Here is a 19519-nt window from a genome sequence, read left to right as displayed (position 1 = left end):
CATTTAGCCTCTAAAAAAATATGTCAATATTGAATTATTACATTTTTAGCCAACTTTCAAAGCAAAAAAGCCATATTTACTTTATAGCATAATACTTATTTTAATTTATCCAATTTATCACCGAAGTCGAAATTCAAGACTGCCTTATTTGGAATTATGGTGTTCTTACAATAAATAAAATCTAATTATCGTGTGATATGTTAAGTGCAACACGGCAATATTTAGAGCTATGACGATATTGAGTTTAATAGTTTGTTATATCGCAGCCACAATATGAAACGCAATACTGCCATATTTTTATTATGGCTGTCTTAAAATCAATTTCTATATGTGATACAGCACACTGGTAGATTTATGGGGTGGGAGAGGGGGAACATATAACAAGGGCATGGAAGTTATAGCAATACAAAAGATACTATTTAACACTTAATAATATATACCTACCTACTTAAAAACGTTAAAATATGGGCTATAATATATAACATATTATATAATAAATTAAAAGATGGACAAGTGGGTGTCGCTCTGCTGTAGAGTAGGTTACAAGTGGGTCACTGAAATGGATGGTAAATGGCTTAGGAAAAATGTAAAGGAGCTGGCCACACTTTGGACACTCCTGATTCTTATGTTTCGAAGTACTTTAACAAATATTCTGCTTTGGAATATAAAATTAAAACCCTATATGTTATCGTTCAAATAAGTAAAAAACTTAAAAAATATAAAATATGTATAAATAAAGTTTTTTGATAAAAACGTTGTTTTGCAAACGACTTAAAACTACGAGTAGGTATGTAAAATAATATTTTCAATAACGCTTACACTTCTTGAAATAATGGGTGTTCAATTATAAAATAATCACCCAGTATAGCAAAGGCGGTCAGTGATAAAGAGTGACAAGCTACTCAAAATAATGAAAAATAATATGAAATGCAGGAAACGCGAATAGTACTTATTATCAAATTAGGAAAAATGTAAAGGAGCTGGCCACACTTTGGACACCCCTGGTACAAAATATATACCTATTAGCTATATAATAATATGCTGCACGAATACCAACCAATGCCTCAGTGCCTTAGTGTTTTGTACGCAGGTTAGTCGTTTATATCGATGGTCACCGGAGATAAACAGGTGTATATAATAATTTGTAGACACATGTCGAGGGAAGGGGGAGGTGTGTCGGGCAGCCGATGACTGCCGGCCGACTGTATTACTAAACCGCATTTTATAGTCTGTACACTTCACACAGTCAGACGTCCGACGCTCGCTTCTCCTCAGCTAACAATATAGTCGTCATCGTCGTCAACGTTGGAGGTATTTATTACTTAAATATGGACAAGTTGAAGACAGGATGGTTCAGCGAGCTCACGGACCTGTTGCCGGGCAGAAGTTTTTCTATGGAAGTCGAACAAGTCCTGCACAAGGAACAGTCCAAATTCCAGGAGATATTAGTATTGAAAACGTAAGTTTTTACACGCCTATTAGGAGGACGCTGCACCCGCATGTGTTGTCTCCGTCTTACATATGCACAACATAGCAAAACCTGGTTTGCACGGGAAAGAACCGAGAAGGCTACAGTCATAACTAAGAAATGAGATTTTCATCACATAAAAAAGAGAACTTTGGCTCTGCAACGTTGTTTTTATTTCTCTGATATCACTTATATTGAAAAAGTTCTTGCTGTTTCAAAAACCATTATTGTTTGTGTTTTTCAAAATTGAAAAACTTTGTTTATATAAATTATATAAAAAAAATGAAAACAACGTTGCACAGCCAAAGTTCTCTTTTTATGTGGTGAAAATCTTGTTTCTTAATTATGATTGTAGCCTTCTCGGTTATTTCCCGCCCAAAACAGTTTTTGTTTTGTTGTGCATTTGTAAGACAAAGACAACACATGCGGGTGTAGCGTCCTCTTAGGAAGACGCCGTACTACGGCTCTTAAAATTGTATGATTACCTATTTCATTAAATGTATATACAGGGTCTAACAAGAAGACCTGATAGATGAAATAACTTTTGTTCTAATCAATATTTTTAAATATTTTTTTTCGTATAATTGATAGTCGTCTTCGTTATAAGTACAATATTATTTTGGTTTTTTAGTAGTGAAAATAAAATTCAAAATAACCAATTTGTAAATGTGATTATAAGAACAATTTTGATGGCAAGGAAATTTATCTTAGTCAAGTAGTTTATTTTTTAGAATTTTTTTAAAATATCAATATTTTTTTGAGTGCTTTATTAAATTAATTTAGAATGTAATAACTTTTTACAAAATATTACTTTTGGGAATTTCCTGACATGAGTATATTTCTTAAATTTTTTATTAATTTTATACATTTCACAAGTGTTGTCATACGTTTAAGCAGCATAATTTTATTTTTATTTTTTCAGGTCTTCCTGTTACACCCTGTATACATAGTAAAATCCGTTCAATTGATTGACGCACTGAGCGGTGATCAGTTTTTCCCTATTATCTAACTGTCCCGATTAACCAAATACATTTATATACAATACATTTGTTAGGGACTGTCTCAAATCCCAATTAAATGGATTCTATTATATAATATATTGAAAAGCGACATATATTTCAATATATATATATAATAACCAATAGTATACATATACGTACTTTATTAATTTTAATTTCCAGCGATTATATTATATCTATTAACTGATAATAGATAATGCCAAAAAATTTGTCAACAATTTCTATGATAATTATATGTTGTGTTATCATATTTCATAAATAAAAGCAGTTAAAAAATGATGATTTTCAACTTGTAAGTGGGCACTATATATATTTACATGTTAGCATTGAATATATATTGTAATTTTATTTATACAATATAATATTATATACTCAATGATATTAGGTAGGTCATTTTTAATAAACTATACGCAGTCGATCTTTGATTGTGAAATGTAAATAACTATTGCAGTACCTTGTACATTGTACCTTTATGATATATATTATTTATATAAGATTTTAAGTATATATTTATATTAAACATAGTCTATTTTTACACATTATATTTACAAATCTTTGGATAAAAGTTATAATGTTATAATATTTGTCTTCTCCGTTTTACAAATGGACATGTCAATTAAAATTGACAGTTCCAAATGTGTGTTCTAAAAAACTGCCCTTCAAGCATTTTTTTGCGTCATAATATAGTCATAGGATGCCTACATGACTTTCATTTAAGTCTAATCTATCTCTGTGCCAAATTTCACCAAATTTCACCAAATTCAGTTCATTGTTTTAGGGTTGAAAGCGTTATATACAGACAGAGTTACTTTGACATTTATAATAATATTAGTAGGGATTACTAAAGACGTTAAAATAATATATATTATATCGCTATATGCCTATATACCTATAATATATCGATGGGTAAGAGGCCAACAGTTGTACGTCACAAACACTAAATTTTACAAGAGAGGATTTTTAAGATTTTAAATTATTCAATGCCAAATAATTTGTGTTGTAAAATTTTGTTTTTCGGTGTTGCAATTTATTTATTTGTGTAAAGTAGGTATTCTGTAGATTACATAAATTATTACTTTTAGGTCTTAAAATTGTTTTTTTTTTAAATGTGACTTGTTATAAGTGGTAACTATAATATATTTTTTCTGTGGACATACAAGATTTTTATGGACATAGTAAAAGTTATTAATTTAATACAAACTCTTAATTTAAAATTAAAATATAATATTTATAACATATTATAATTCTTGTAAAAAGGTTAAAAAAAGAAAAAATATTGTAATTGTTTATTCAATGTGAAATATAAGAATGTAGCGTTTTTCACGCTAAAATGAAAATTATTTTATATTATCAATTCTTCAGTACATATTATGTAATAATAACAAATACAAATTAAAAATTAAAGAAAAAGTATAATTTACTTATCAAAATATAAAACAAAAACTTAATATTGTTGGCAAATAAAAATTTAAAATATGTACAAATAAAAACTCATATAACAATATTCATTTTACTAATAAAAAATGTTTATTAAAAAAAAAAATGATAATACTATAAGGTACCAAACGAAAGTTGAAATGTTTACTAATTGTATTGAATATTAATTTTATCAATCAATTAAAATAAAATAAGAAACTCGCAAGACTGTAGATATAACTACAACACAACATGACACAATTGTCACACAAATGATAATAATATTATGATGTATCGTAAATGGGTGATTAAAAATGTCAATTTAAAATGGTTTTTAGAAAAAATAATACATCCGGACCTATTAATTTTTTTATAAATAGGGTAACAAATTCAATATTATCTTAAACTTTACAAGTCCCAAATGGAATGAATTGTTTTTGACAAAAGTAACAAGTCCGGGCTTGTAATACCTATTTGCCCGCCTAATATTTAGATCATGTTAAAATATTTTTGTACCTATGTCTCATTAATTTAGGACTTATGTGCACTAAAAAAACCTATCTTGCGCTAAAACAATAAAAATGAAAGTATAAATAAAACATGTTTTAATTATGTTATTGACTTATAATGATTTACCGAATCAAAAAGATTAGCCAGATGGCCATATTAACCCAATATACATATAAAATGATTTTGATGGCCTCTTAGGTACAAAGTACAAGGAACAAAGTAGTAGGTAGTAGGACTGTTATAATTATTGAGGTACATTTCACACACAATTATCGACTTCGTACATAATATAGTTCATTCAAAATTAGTCATATTATGTACCTAAATATATCCGCTATACTACCAGATTTTTTTTAAATTGCTTTTATTTATGTAATATTATGACACAACAATAATATTAAAATAGAATATAATCATATAAATGGTTGAAATATGTTTTAGCATTATGTATATAATCTGTATATATTATCATCCATAGATTGTAATATAATATCTACATAATATTAAAATATATAACGGTACTTACCATGATTTTGTTTCTTAATACTAATTAAAATAATTGATTCGTCAATAGCAAATCACACGGCGTCGTATTGGTACTCGATGGAATGATTCAGTGCACGGAATTTGATGAGTATTCTTATCAAGAAATGATTTCCTTTTTGCCACTCTTCAGTCACCCAAAACCGCAAAGGGTTGGTATCGTTACAATAAATTTATTATGTATACATTTACATACCATCTATTTGTCGATTGTCCTAACCTTAATTGATTTTAATTAACAGGTGCTCATCGTTGGTGGTGGTGATGGAGGGGTAGCCAGGGAAGTAGCCAAATACCCATTGGTCGAAATCATTGACCAAGTGGAAATTGATGAACGCGTAATCGAATTGTCGAAGAAATATTTACCGTTCATGGCTCAAGGATTCGACAGCCCTAAAGTCAACCTGCACGTAGCTGACGGTTTCAAATTCATGGAAGAACACTTTCAATACTACGACGTCATCATAACCGATTCTTCTGATCCCATAGGTATACTTTAAACTAGCATCGATCGACCTTCGTTTATTAATTGGCAGGGGACGGTGGTAAACTCTCCCGATTGTATGGTAAGGTCTCCCGATTTTTAAAACTAGTTAACTCTCACGATGGTACGCTCTACTGGGTCAATATTATGTTTACCTGAACAAAATATGTGAATTCTCCCGGGTCAACATGATGTTTACCTGAAGGAAATGAGTAAACTCTCCAGAGTCGTTTTAAATATTATTGCTACACTGTGAGTTGGCTATTTATCCAGTACCTACTCATCCATCTATATTTATGTTAATAATTAATGCTCTAACAGATTTTCAAACTTAAGTGTACATAAAAATTAAAAATTACAATAAACCAAATAAAAAAAGTAAAACTATAATATTAAAAATATCACAAAAAATAATAGACTATAAATACCAATAAATAAATACCTATCTTAAGTTTTTGAAATTTGTCTGTTCGTACTACCATAAAAATGAAATTGAAATGCTTAGTATTAAGTATACTGTATACTTTAGCTCACAGCAGCTAAAACATTGATTTTTATTATTATACAATTTACTTTTTTTTTAATTACACTTAAATGTATACCTATTTGATTTATTTTATTTGTATTATGACTATAATTATAACCCATAGCAGCTAAATGCATTGATTTTTATTACTCAATAATTTACTTTTTTTGAATGAAAATTAGCAATACTTACCTATCGAAGTAGACCTGTGAGAGATTACATTTACCCGACAGGTGGTACTGGAGCGGCCCCCGCGGAGATTACATGTTCCTGTTAGGTAGTAAATTACTATTGGAGTACACCCGGAGAATTTACCATCTAGAGAGTTTACAGGTCATTAAAATCGGGATAGTTTACAATCGCCCCCGCAGGTCCCTATAGTAATAATAGACAGTAGACACACATCTGCAATGCACATAAAGTCATGACTCATAAGATTTCACGTAACTGATTTAATATGATCATACATTTTACCGATTTCTTATAATGTAAGCTCTACCGAATGTAACTATATATTGGTATATCGAAACACAGGTGGCCTACAGATTTCACCGACCTATTGTTATATTGAATTTTATTTAAAACCTTTTATTGAATAGGTACTTACATTTAAAAAAACCATTTTGTTTATATTTCTCAAGATGAGTCGATCAAAGACAAAGACGATTGACTCCATAAATAGACTTAATTAATTTACAATTTTCAAATTATTTAAAAAAAAAGTATATTAATATTATAATTATTTGTAATTAGGTACCTACGTACATATTATTATTATTATTATTATTATTATGTATACGTACTACCTATATTATAATGTTATATTATGATAACAATGAATAGCGGACGTTTCGTCGTTGTTTGTTATTGAGATAGGAAGTTTGGTCCTCCGGTATCTTAAATTATCTACTAAATTTAAAACGCTTTTTTTCATTTAAAATTTCTTTTTATAAAACTTAAAATGTTAGAATAATTTTTATATTTATACCAAAATATAAATTTTAAAATATTATTAAATATTATATTACCTGCGATACAGTTTTATCAGTCAAATTAATTTTTTAAATAATATAAGAAAACTATATAAAAATATGATACATTTAGGTACAATACAAATATATTTACATAATTATTTATGTTTTGATATTTCAGTCACTATTTAATATTTATTTAAAATGTAAAATGTCAATACCATTATATTATTAAAATTATTTACGTGTTATAACTCGAGGCGGCCAAATGTCTTACCTCATCTCTTATTAATAATATTGACTGTGACTTAGCCTATTTATTTACCAATAACAACATATCAACACTCATTAAACTAGTTTTGGAGAACTATATCGGTGGAATATATTTACGGGCCCATAATTTTGTTTATGTGATACAAATCGTTAATTATTTATTTAGATAATACTAATAAATATTACGTCGTATTACTACAGTATTATATTAACATTTAACTAATTTTTGTAAATCGAAAAGTACCTACATACTTATGGCTGTCACATGTTTTTTTTTTCAATCAAATAGGTCCGGCTGCTTCACTATTCCAAAAATCTTACTTTGAACTAATGAAACGAGCACTGCGTCCCGGTGGCATCGTTTGTTCGCAGGCCGATACTTTTTGGGGACATTTGAAAAACGCGGCGGCAATGCACAACCATTGCAAAGGAGTATTCGCCAAAGCGGCGTACGCGACGTCTTATGTCTCCACCTATCCGGCGGGTCAGATCGGTTTCGCACTCGGCAGTCTTGACGAGGTACACCTGTTATAATAATAATAAGTCATCGAAACACCATGTTTACTGCCGTGCTTACTATCAGGGGCGTAGTAAAGGTGAGGCGATAGAAGCATTTGCCTCAGGCGCCAATGCATCGTGGGCCCTAAACCTAGACAAACTTTAAATTCTAATGCGATGAATGTATTGATTTTACAATGATGTGCATGTTGTTTTTTGTGTCGGTCGTTACCTTTTAGGATAGTAAAAATGCTTAGATTTTCTTTAACAGTATATTTTTTGATGGGAAAATGAATCTAGTCAGTACTTTGGGTGGTCAAAATTCCCAGTAGTTTTCAAAAGCGCCGGGGAAAAAAAATTAAAGAAAAACTGAATTTTTATGCAAAATCGGTTTTTGACAAATTCGATTTCGGTTTTCGGTGTAATTCTAAAACAAATGATTGTAATGATACATGACATTTTCACTGAATGTTTGTATTAGAATTTTCTATACACCATACAATTTTAAAATATACTGACTTGTTTTGAGCTGTTTACAGACATTTTCAGTTGCCATTTTGTTTAGTTTATTTTCTATAAATGTCTATAAAATGTTATTCGTTGGGTCTAAAATCTTGAAAATGTAATCCAAGGCTCATAATATATTGTTACAGTGGCAGTTGAAAATATTTAAAATACATTGTCATAATTTTTTTATAAGAATTAAATGAGATGAGAGTTAATGAGAATTTTTTGGACGCCTACACTCAAACTTGCCTCAGGCGTCAGAAGAGCTTCTTACGGCTCTGCTTCCTATGGTTGTACGATAGCATACCTATATTCAAACACAGCGTTGAACGGCGCCGAATGTTCATATAAAATCTGAGAAAACACCACTAACTAGCCTATACCTGGCCAACATGGAACGCTGGTCTGACGCGACTTTTTTTGTATGTTTACTACCATTGTCTATATATGTTTATAACTTGTATTTATGTATTTATGTATTGATGCATGTACACATGTATGTATGTATGTAACTTGATAAGAACATTTGGCGCTGATGCATTATTGCGTGTTGTGCAACTACACTATACCTACTTTCATAATTTCAAAAAGATTTAACTTTTTTGAAAATATTATTTTTATGTTATTTCAAAACAACATTTATGAAACAAAAATTTTATTTTCTATTTTTATCATTATCATTTTTTTAATTTTTGAATGACACCATATATTTTGTATTTCAAATTCCGGAGCAGAAAATTATTCGGAGTAGGTACCTATTTAAATGTATAAAAATCAAATTTCGGAGTTTTATAAAATAAAACTTATTACTCACTAAAGTATTTAATGTTTAGGTTAGCGGAATAGTGTTCAACATTTTTCGGGGAATTTTTTTTTGTTTATAGGGCATATTTTTTCGATTTTATAATTTTGGAGAAATATTTTAATTTAATTAATAATTTTATAATTTTTTTCTCCACTTCCGTTTTATTTTAAATAAAACAACCAAATCATAATTTTTTAGATTCTGAGTGAAACGATGAATGTATTGATTTTACAATGATGTGTGTTTTTTTTTTTATTTTTTTTTTTTTTTATTTTTTTATTTTTGTGTCTGTGTACACGATAAGTAGTCGAAATAATGCTTCGATTTTCGACTTCAGTATCTTGTTCGATGGGAAAGTGAATATCGTTGGTGCATTGGGGAGGTCAAAATTTTAATTTCCCAGTAGTTTTCAAAAGCGATGTGAAAAACAAAAGAAAAATTAAGGAAAAACGGGAATTTTTACGCAAAATCGATTTTTAACAAAATCGATTTTGGTTATTGGTGTAACTCTAAAACAAATGACCGTAGATGCATGAAATTTTCACTGGTTGTTTATATTAGCATTTTCTATACACCATAAAATTTTCCAAATATTTTGACTCTTTTTGAGCTGTTTACAGCCATTGTCAGTTTTCAATTTTTTTAGTTTTTTTTTCTATAAATATCAATAAAATTTTATCTATTGAGTAAAAAAGCTTGAAAATTTAATAGAAGGCTCCTAGTTTATTGTTTCAAAGGCAGATGAAAAAAATTAAAAATCCTTAGTCACAGTTTTTAATTATAAGCATTTAAAGTTCAAATTTTGACAAAATACGGAAAAATCACGAAAAATAGCAAATTATTTTGATGAGAATTCATAAAAATTTTTCTTTTTAAATCTAAGATTTGAAAATGTAATATAAGATTACTCATAAGTTTGTCTACCTTTATCAAAAAAAAAATGTCTAGAAGAAACTTAAATTAAATTTTTATGAGCGTCTGAAATTTATATTTTTACAACATTTGATATTTACTCGATTTCTCATGTAACGATTTTTTTATTTTATTGTAATTAAAAAACGAATGACTGTAGATACTTGAAAATTTCACTGAATGTTTATATTAGCATTTTCTATACACCATACAATTTTGAAAATATTTTGACTCTATTTGAGCTGTTTACGGACATTGTCAGTTTTCAATTTTTTTAGTTTTTTTTTCTATAAATATCAATAAATTTTTATTTGTTGGGTAAAAAAGCGTGAAAATTTAATATTAGACTCCTGATATATCGTTTTAATAGCAGTTGAAAAATATTAAAAATACATTTGCACAATTTTTTTTTATAAGCATTTAAAGTTCAAATTTTGACAACATTTATCAAATTTATAATTTATTAATTATTTTGTGGTTAAAAATTTATAAAATGTTTAACTTTTATGGCTAAGGATTGAAAATTTAAAACAAGGCTCCACGTTAATAGGTTATATATAAATTACTTTATTCACAATAATATCATCAAATATACTTGGTAATATCATAGGGTGACTGACCGTTTTCGCTCAGAATCGTTTTTCTTATACAATGATATTATATCATTGAATTCAAATTTAACACCATCCATTACAGTGACCCACTTGTAACCTACCGTACAGCAGAGCGACATCCACTTATCCACCTTTTTTTAAATTATGGTCGTATAATATGGTTTTTAACTGCCCCTAGCGCACGTTTTTCCTAAAGCGATCGCCTATAAAACGATGAGATTAATTGTATTAATAGATAGATAGTAGTTTACGCTGTGATGTCGTATTACCGGCATTAAATTTCATTTTTAAAATTCATATTAAGATATATATACACTAGATTCTGAGCTGAGCGATGAATGTATTGATTTTACAATGATGTGTGACTTATTATCATTTTTATTTTTATTTTTACTTATTGGTGCTTGGTGAGATAAAAATATTAAATTCCCAGAGGTTTGCAAACGCAAAAAAAAATTAAGCAAAGCTGGAATTTTTACGCAAAATTGGTTTTTGACAAGATCGATCTTGGTTTTTGGTGTAACTCTAAAACAAATAACCGTTGATGTATGAAATGGTCACTGGTTGTTTATATTTGCATTTTCTATACACGATAAAATTTCAAAAATATTTTGATTTGTTTTGAACTGTTTAGGAACATTTTCAGTATCAAATTTTACTAGTATTTTTTCTATGGATGTCAATTAAACTTTATTTGTTGGGTAAAAAAGCTTGAAAATTTTATACGAGGCTCCTACTATATTGTTACAATGATATTTGAAAAACATTAAAAATCCTTAGTCACAGTTTTTATTTATAAGCATTTAAAGTTCAAACCTTGACAAAATACGGAAAAATCTCAAAATTTAGCAAATTATTTTGAGTGGAGAATTCATATAAATTTTTTTTTTAAATCCAAGATTTGATAATGTAATACAAGATTATCCATAAGTTTGTCTATCTTAATCAAAAAAAAAATGGTGTACAAGAAAGTCAAATTAAATTTTTATGGGCGTTTGAAATTCACTAAAATTTTATTTGTTGGAAAAAAAGCGTGAACATTTAATGCAAGGCTCCTGATATATTGTTATAAAAGCAGTTGAAAAATATTAAAAATACATGGACTCATTTTTTTTTTATAAGCATTTAAAGACCAAATTTCGACAAAATTTAACAAATTTGATAGTTATTTTGTAGTTAAAAATGTATAAAATGTTCAACTTTTATAGCTAAGGATTGAAAATTGAAAACAAGGCTCCACGTAAATAGGTTATAAATAAATTACTTTATTCACAATAATATCATCAAATATACTTAGTAATATCATAGGCTGACAGACCATTTTCGCTCAGAATCGTTTTTCTTATACAATGATATTTTATCATTAAATTCAAATTTAACACCATTACAGTGACCTACCTGTAACCTACTGTACAGCAGAGCAACATCTACTTACCCACCTTTTTTTTTTAAATCTACTGTATTTAAAATTTTTTTTGTACCTACTTGCATTATTTATACAATTATTATTGTACATAATTAGATAGGTACTCTATTTAAATTAATGATTTACTAACCATATGCGTGTCCTCAACTCGGCGTATTTTGTCTCGTGTTTTTGTACGATATAATATGACGTATAATATTGTGTTTAATTTGATTTTTTTTTGTCTCACAGAATACAGACTTTTTAAATCCGGTGCACCAATTGACTAACCAACAGCGAAAGGATATGAAGCTTCGTTACTACACTACCGAGATTCACAAATCGGCGTTTGCATTGCCGGCGTTTGTCATCGACGCTCTCGACGACGACGAAAACAATTTGTAATAAAAATATTACCTATGCGACTTGCGTCTTTTGTGTATCATCAGTACCTATCACATAAAGATCATATTAATTTTCATTTCAATATACGATAATACGATACCTATATCATATAATGTAACACACGATTATAATATTATATATGATTTAAATAAAATATCTATTTTGGTCGTTAATTGCTTCTGTACGATATTACATTACAGCTAAGCACATTATACCCATATACTTAATGATGTTGAACCCGCATGTGTTGGTCTTACACATAGAAAATTGTCATTCGCTAGTTTCAATATGGGACTGTCAGTTTTGACATTAAAATGAATTGACCTATTATCAAACTTCTGAGTAACAACATTATCTGTATTCTCTCGTTGGTTTTTTACGATATTTAAATTTTTAAGTGAGTCATTAGTATGTAAAACATTAATGTTTGAACATTTTCATAATTCACTTAAAAATTAAAATATCGTAAAAAAATCAACGAGAGAACACAAATAATGTTATTACCTAAAAGTTTGATAACAGGTCAGTTCACTCTAAAACTAACACCACACTATTGAAACTGGCGAACAAAATTTGATATGGCGTCTGTGCGAAAGACGGAGACAACGCGTCATGCGTGTGAGACGCACTCTAAACCTTGCAGACACGGTCGGACTGGCGGCCTAATATATTAGCGTAGACATACGAAGGAGTCCCACGACCGCATTGGCATTTTGCCTTTTTCTTGTAAATAATACAAATGTTTTATAACAAATGTACTTATTTTTAACCACATGAAACGCTGCACTGTACGTATAGCTCCCAATGGCCGACTTAAACTTGCGGGAAGGTCACCAGCAGAGAACTTGTGAGGCCGGAGTATCGTGGATTTGTTATGGAGGAGAGAGAAAAAAAAGGAATAAATAATTACTTGCATTAGTTAAACGGAATATAATTTTACTGCCTAAAATTCGAACTTTAAATGCTTATAAAAAAATTGTGCCTATTTGTTTTTAATATTTTTCAGGAGTATATATCAGGAGTCTTGCATTAAATTTTCACGCTTTTTTACCCAACATTTTGTATTTATAGAGAAAAAAAACTAAAAAAGGTGGATAAGTGGATGTCGCTCTGCTGTACAGTAGGTTACAAGTGGGTCACTGTAATGGATGGTGTTAAATTTGAATTCAATGATATAATATCATTGTTTAAGAAAAACGATTCTGAGCGAAAATGGTCAGTCAGCCTATGATGTTACCAAGTATATTTGATGATATTATTGTGAATAAAGTAATTTATATGTAACCTATTTACGTGGAGCCTTTTTTACCCAACAAATAAAATTTTATTGATATTTATAGAAAAAAAAACTAAAAAAATTGAAAACTGACAATGTCCGTAAACAGCTCAAAAAGAGTCAAAATATTTTCAAAATGTTATGGTGTATAGAAAAAGCTATTATAAACATTCAGTGAAATTTCACGTCCCTACGGTCATTTGTTTTAGAGTTACACCAAAAACCAAAATCGATTTTCTCGAAAACAGCTTTTGCGTAAAAATTCCCGTTTTTCCTTAATTTTTCTTTTGTTTTTCACGTCGCTTTTGAAAACTACTGTGCAATTTTTACTTTTGACCCCCCCCCCCCCCCCCCCCCAAAGTACCAACTAGATTCATTTTCCTATCAGAATAGTTACTGTTGAAGAAAATCCAAGCACTTTTACTGTCCTAAAAGGTGATGACAGACACAAAAATAAAAAAAAAAACACATATCATTGTAAAATCAATACATTCATCGTTTCCTTAGATTTAACCTAACCTTAGATTTAATTAATATGTACATTCTTGATCATTTGTACACGCACTTCTTTTTATGATTAGCCATAGTGTAAAAGGAACAATGTTAATGTCATTAAAAATATAATACCACGATATTGTTGTTGATATATGGCCTATCTAGCTCGCCGTTTAAGAGGACGTTATACCCGCATGTGTTGTTTCCGTCTTACAAGTGCGTAACATAGCAAATTGTACGCTCAGCAAAACACGTGTAGCTCCGTAAATTTAAAAATTAGAGTGAATTGACCTCTTATAAAATCTAAAGGTAAGATTATTATCTAGGCAACCTCATGGGCTTTTTATTATATTTTAATTTTAACGCGAGTTATGAGTATTTTAAGATGTATAAAAAATTACAATATTAAAATACTCATAACTCGCGTTTAAATTAAAATATAATAAAAAGCCCATGAGGTTGCCGAGATAATAATCTTACCTTTAGATTTTATAAGAGGTCAATTCGCTCTAATTTTTATACTAACGGAGCTACACGTGTTCTGCTAAGCGTAAAATTTGCTATGTTACGCACTTGTAAGACGGAGACAACATATGCGTGTATAACGTCCTCTTAATCATTACAATAATATAGAAATTCATAAAAAAAGGTATTTCTATATATATCACTTTAAATTCTTGCCACAATATTTTTGTAACTAAAATCATGAACTGTTACCTTTATATTTTAATATACCTATAGTAGTCAACATAGTACACAAATTATAATAACTAAGAAAGTATACAATTTAAATTGTTACATTGTGGTTACTGACGCCCGGTACCTAATGTAGCGTAGGTCGCCAACGTTAGATGACCAAAAAATCATCACAGTTGGATTTGTATAGTATACAAATAAATGTAAAAGGGAATTGAATAAAAACAATCTTGTAAGTAAAAAAAAGACTGGAACAATTTTATCGTTTGTGGAGAAAGTCAGATGTTTTAAAACTCAAACAGGGAGAACAATTAACACCAAAATATGGAACATTTTTACGGGAAACAAGTAACATATATAATATACATACTCAAGAATTTCATGAGGGGCCATTGGTCTTATGGACACGATTGGACAACTAGATACCGTGAAAACAATATGTACACATTAATTATTAAAATAATGAGTATAATATTTTTTTATAAGCATTTAAAGTTCAAATTTTTACAAAATGTATCAAATTTAAAATGTAATAATTATTTTGTAGTTAAACATTTATAAGATGTTTAACTTTTGTAGTTAAGGATTGAAAATTTAAAACAAGGTTCCCCGTAAATAGGTTAATATATAAATTACTTTATTCACAATAATATCATCAAATATACTTAGTAATATCATAGGCTGACTGACCGTTTTTGCTCAGAATCGTTTTTCTTATACAATGATATTATATCATTGAATTCAAATTTAACACCATCCATTACAGTAACAGACTTGTAACCTACTGTACAGCAGAGCAACATCCACTTACCCACCTTTTTTTTTTTATGAATTTTGACGTATCATTCATAATTTTGGGTTGTTAATTAAAGAAGCTATTTATATTCGAGTTTTGTATTTAATTTGTAAAAATGCCATCAAAGAATAATAATAATAATAATATACTTTATGCTGTTTTTGAGAAAATCGATTTTGGTTTTTGGTGCAACTCTAAAGCAAATCACCGTAGGTACATGAAATTTTGACTGAATGTTTATATTTGCATTTCCTATACACCATAACATTTTCCAAATATTTTGACTTATTTTGATCTGTTTACGGACATTTTCAGTTATTTTTTCCTATAAATATCAATAAAATTTTATTTGTTGGTTAAAAAAGCTTGAAAATTTAACAGAAGGCTCCTAGGTTATTGTTTCAAAAGCAGATGAAAAAAATTAAAAATCTTTAGTCACAGTTTTTTATTTACAAGCATTTACAGTTCAAATTTAGACAAAATACGGAAAAATCACGAAAATTAGCAAATTATTGCGAGTTGAGAATTCATAAAAAATTTTCTCTTTAAATCTAAGATTTAAAAATGCAATACAAGATTATCAATAAGTTTGTCTGCCTTTATCAAAAAAAAAAATGTCTACAAGAAAGGTAAATTAAATTTTTATGAGCGTTTGAAATTTATATTTTTACAACATTTGATATTCACTATATTTTTACAACTCGATTTCTCATGTAACGATTTTCTTATTTTGTTGTAATTAAAAAACGTATTACTGTTAGATACTTGAGAATTTCACTGAATGTTTATATTAGCATTTTCTATACACGATAAAATTTTGAAAATAATTTGACTCTTTTTGAGCTGTTTATGGACATTGTCAGTTTTCAATTTTTTTAGTTTTTTTTTCTATAAATATCAATAAAATGTTATTTGTTTTGTAGAAAAGCGTGAAAATGTAATGCAAGGCTCCTAATATTATATTGTTCCAATAGCAGTTAAAAAATATTAAAAATACATATTTTTATGGGCGTTTGAAATTCACTAAAATTTTATTTGTTGGAAAAAAAGCGTGAACATTTAATAAGGGCCGAGAATCCCGAACGAAATATAACTCGGATTAAAATAATAATAGGTAAAAATCAGGGATTTCATTTAAAAAAAATTCCGTTTTATGTTATTTGCAATTAAAACGTTACACAAAATCATTTTTAAATTTGATAAATGTTATCAAAAATAAAACTTTAAATGCTTATAAAAAAATTTGTCTTAAAGTATTTTTAATATTTTTCAACTACTAATATTATAAAATATATCAGGAGCCTTGTATTAATTTTTCATACTTTTTGACCCAACAAATAAAATTGTATTGACATTCTTTGAAAAAAAATCCGAAAAAATTGGAAATATTAAAATGTACCTAAACAGCTCGAAAGAGTCAAAATATTTTGAACCTTTTATCAAGTATAGAAATTTATAAAATAAACATATGAATCATATGTTTCTGATGTAGATTGAACAGCAGAAGAACTGGCATTATGTTTTTTACTTTTTGACTATGTTCTTGGGAGACAAGGTCTGAGTTTTTTTTATCATCTTTTTCATTAGTTGAAGATTTGAAAGCAGAAAAAAACAATGATATATTTTGACACTTTTTTGCTTGTTCCATTTGTAATTTTATACACTTTTCTCTGGTTTTTTTAGCTCCACTTTTGATTTTTTTTTCATTTAACATTGTTTAAAAGAACGCACATAATAACATAATAAAATAAAAATATAATTTAGATGCAAGATGTTTCAGGTTTCTAGAGTAAATATTTTTTTAATTACAATAAGTTAACTAAACAAATAACCATATGAGGAAAAATTGTATCATATGCATTATACAAGTGTATAATTGTATGGTGCATCAATCAGACATTTGCAAGTTTAATTAAATTTTGGATTAAATATCAGGTTTTGTACGAGGGTTTTGATAACTTAATTTAAATTATTTACAAAGTAGTAGTAAAAATAATTAATAATTATAATACCTACTATGTGGAAAATTGTTTGTTATAACTTTATAAGAACCCTATTATTTACTAACTAACAATATATAATATTTATTAATATGTTATTAGTAGGTATATAGTAAATAAACACATTTTACCAATGACAATTGTATTATTTAAGATTATTTTTAATTAATATGTATAATTGTATCAAAACGAAAATTATTTTAAATAATAACTAATCTGCTACCTACCAAGTACCCTAAGGCCTATGGTTGTATATTGGGTGCTTACTACTTGTAATATTAAAGGTTAAAATTATTTTTAAAAAAACTTGACTTTACTTACTTGAGAGTTGAGACTGAAGAAGTGCACACTAAAAACTTTAAAAGTTCGAACTAACAAAATGAAATGTTACATTTAATAATTTTAACAACTTATTTCTCTTAAGTTATAACTCTGTTAAATGTTAATTAATAAATATGTTCAATACTTTAATCGCACATCTTGAATGTTCATATCAGTTTATTAAATCGCTGAGTGAATCATAACGTGAATTATTATTAATATACCTCGTATTATTATTATTATTATTATTATATTATATTATACAATAATAATATTATGAAGCAAACGGTCATGTGATGTTATTCTTATCGTAAACAAAGTCGTTATAATAATATAATTGCGTTTTGTAGTAGGTACATCACTATATCAAGTATCAACGATCACGGCAGCAGCAGCAGACTGCTGTATGATTATAGAAAGTGTAAGTACCTACACAATTATCTAAATTCAATGACAATAATATTATATTATTATAATAATGATATTTTCTTGCACTATTAAGTTAGAACGTTAGGTATTCGTAATTCTTACACAACGTGATTTATGTCTCATAAACCCATATTGTCACGTTATTTACACTTAGAATAATGTTTTACTCTAGGAATCATTAAGCAAACCAAGCTACAGTTTTATAGATTGCATAAAGTAGCATAACCTATTGACAAAATAATCACGGTCCACTGGGCCGATAAACCTGTGAGGGCCCGCAATCATAACAGCCCAGGGAGCGATCACCCACTTGCCCTTCGACCCAGTCCGCCACTGCATATGATATAAATATCAAGTGTCTTCAATTTATTATTCGTTTTTGAATAACAACAAAATATGAAAATCGCCACTTGAGAAATTGAGTGATTATCCTATGTTGTAAAAATTTGAACTTCAAACGCTCATAAAAATGTAATTTGACTTTCTTAAAGACATTTTAGTTATACAGTTACAAACATAATTTATAACCATTAACATACTATGGAAATTTGTAAACCTTGGTTGATAACTGACAAGTTAATCATTGTATATTTCATACTTCCATTGAAATATTTCAATTTCAGAACCCTACAGTATTTACTAATATCTAAGTAATAAGTAATAAAATCTAACGTTAAGATTTAGCCTACAAGCCCAACAGTCGTTCAATGCGTCTCACTAAACAAGATATAATATTATATAGGAATAATTAATATAAACAAATAAAAAATAAAAAAAAATTACTATAATAATGATTATTGAATAATAAATTATATTGTGTTGTTCATAATTTAATTACTAAATTGCCCCTAATAAATGTATCAAATGCAACTCAATATAACTGGCATCAACTATTCTTTTATGAGTTATCAGTGTAGTTATCAACTGTAGGAGCAGTTGTAGAGCTATCAGTTGATATGCCGGAGCAGAGCAATCAGTTGTCTTCACAGCAGATACCAGTCCTTAGGTATTTAAACCGTAGTGTACTAGTGTTGTAGGTGGCAGGTCGTCATATTTCTCGACCAGTCTTTAAATATTTGAATGAATTTTTATTTCGTACTTTCGTAGTGTATACTTGTTGTTATTTTATAATTTTAAACATTTAAAATAT

At 28.3% G+C, this 19519-nt stretch overlaps 1 pseudogene; it reads left to right on the top strand.

Moving 5' to 3' along the window:
- Window positions 1-1187: 1187 nt before the first annotated feature.
- On the top strand, window positions 1188-12475 carry LOC132935553 (spermidine synthase-like; annotated as a pseudogene).
- The last annotated feature ends 7044 nt before the right edge of the window (window positions 12476-19519 follow it).

The sequence above is a fragment of the Metopolophium dirhodum genome, chromosome 1, assembly GCF_019925205.1.
Source record: "Metopolophium dirhodum isolate CAU chromosome 1, ASM1992520v1, whole genome shotgun sequence".
Lineage (NCBI taxonomy): Eukaryota > Metazoa > Arthropoda > Insecta > Hemiptera > Aphididae > Metopolophium > Metopolophium dirhodum.
This window is presented reverse-complemented; position numbering and strand designations above follow the sequence as displayed.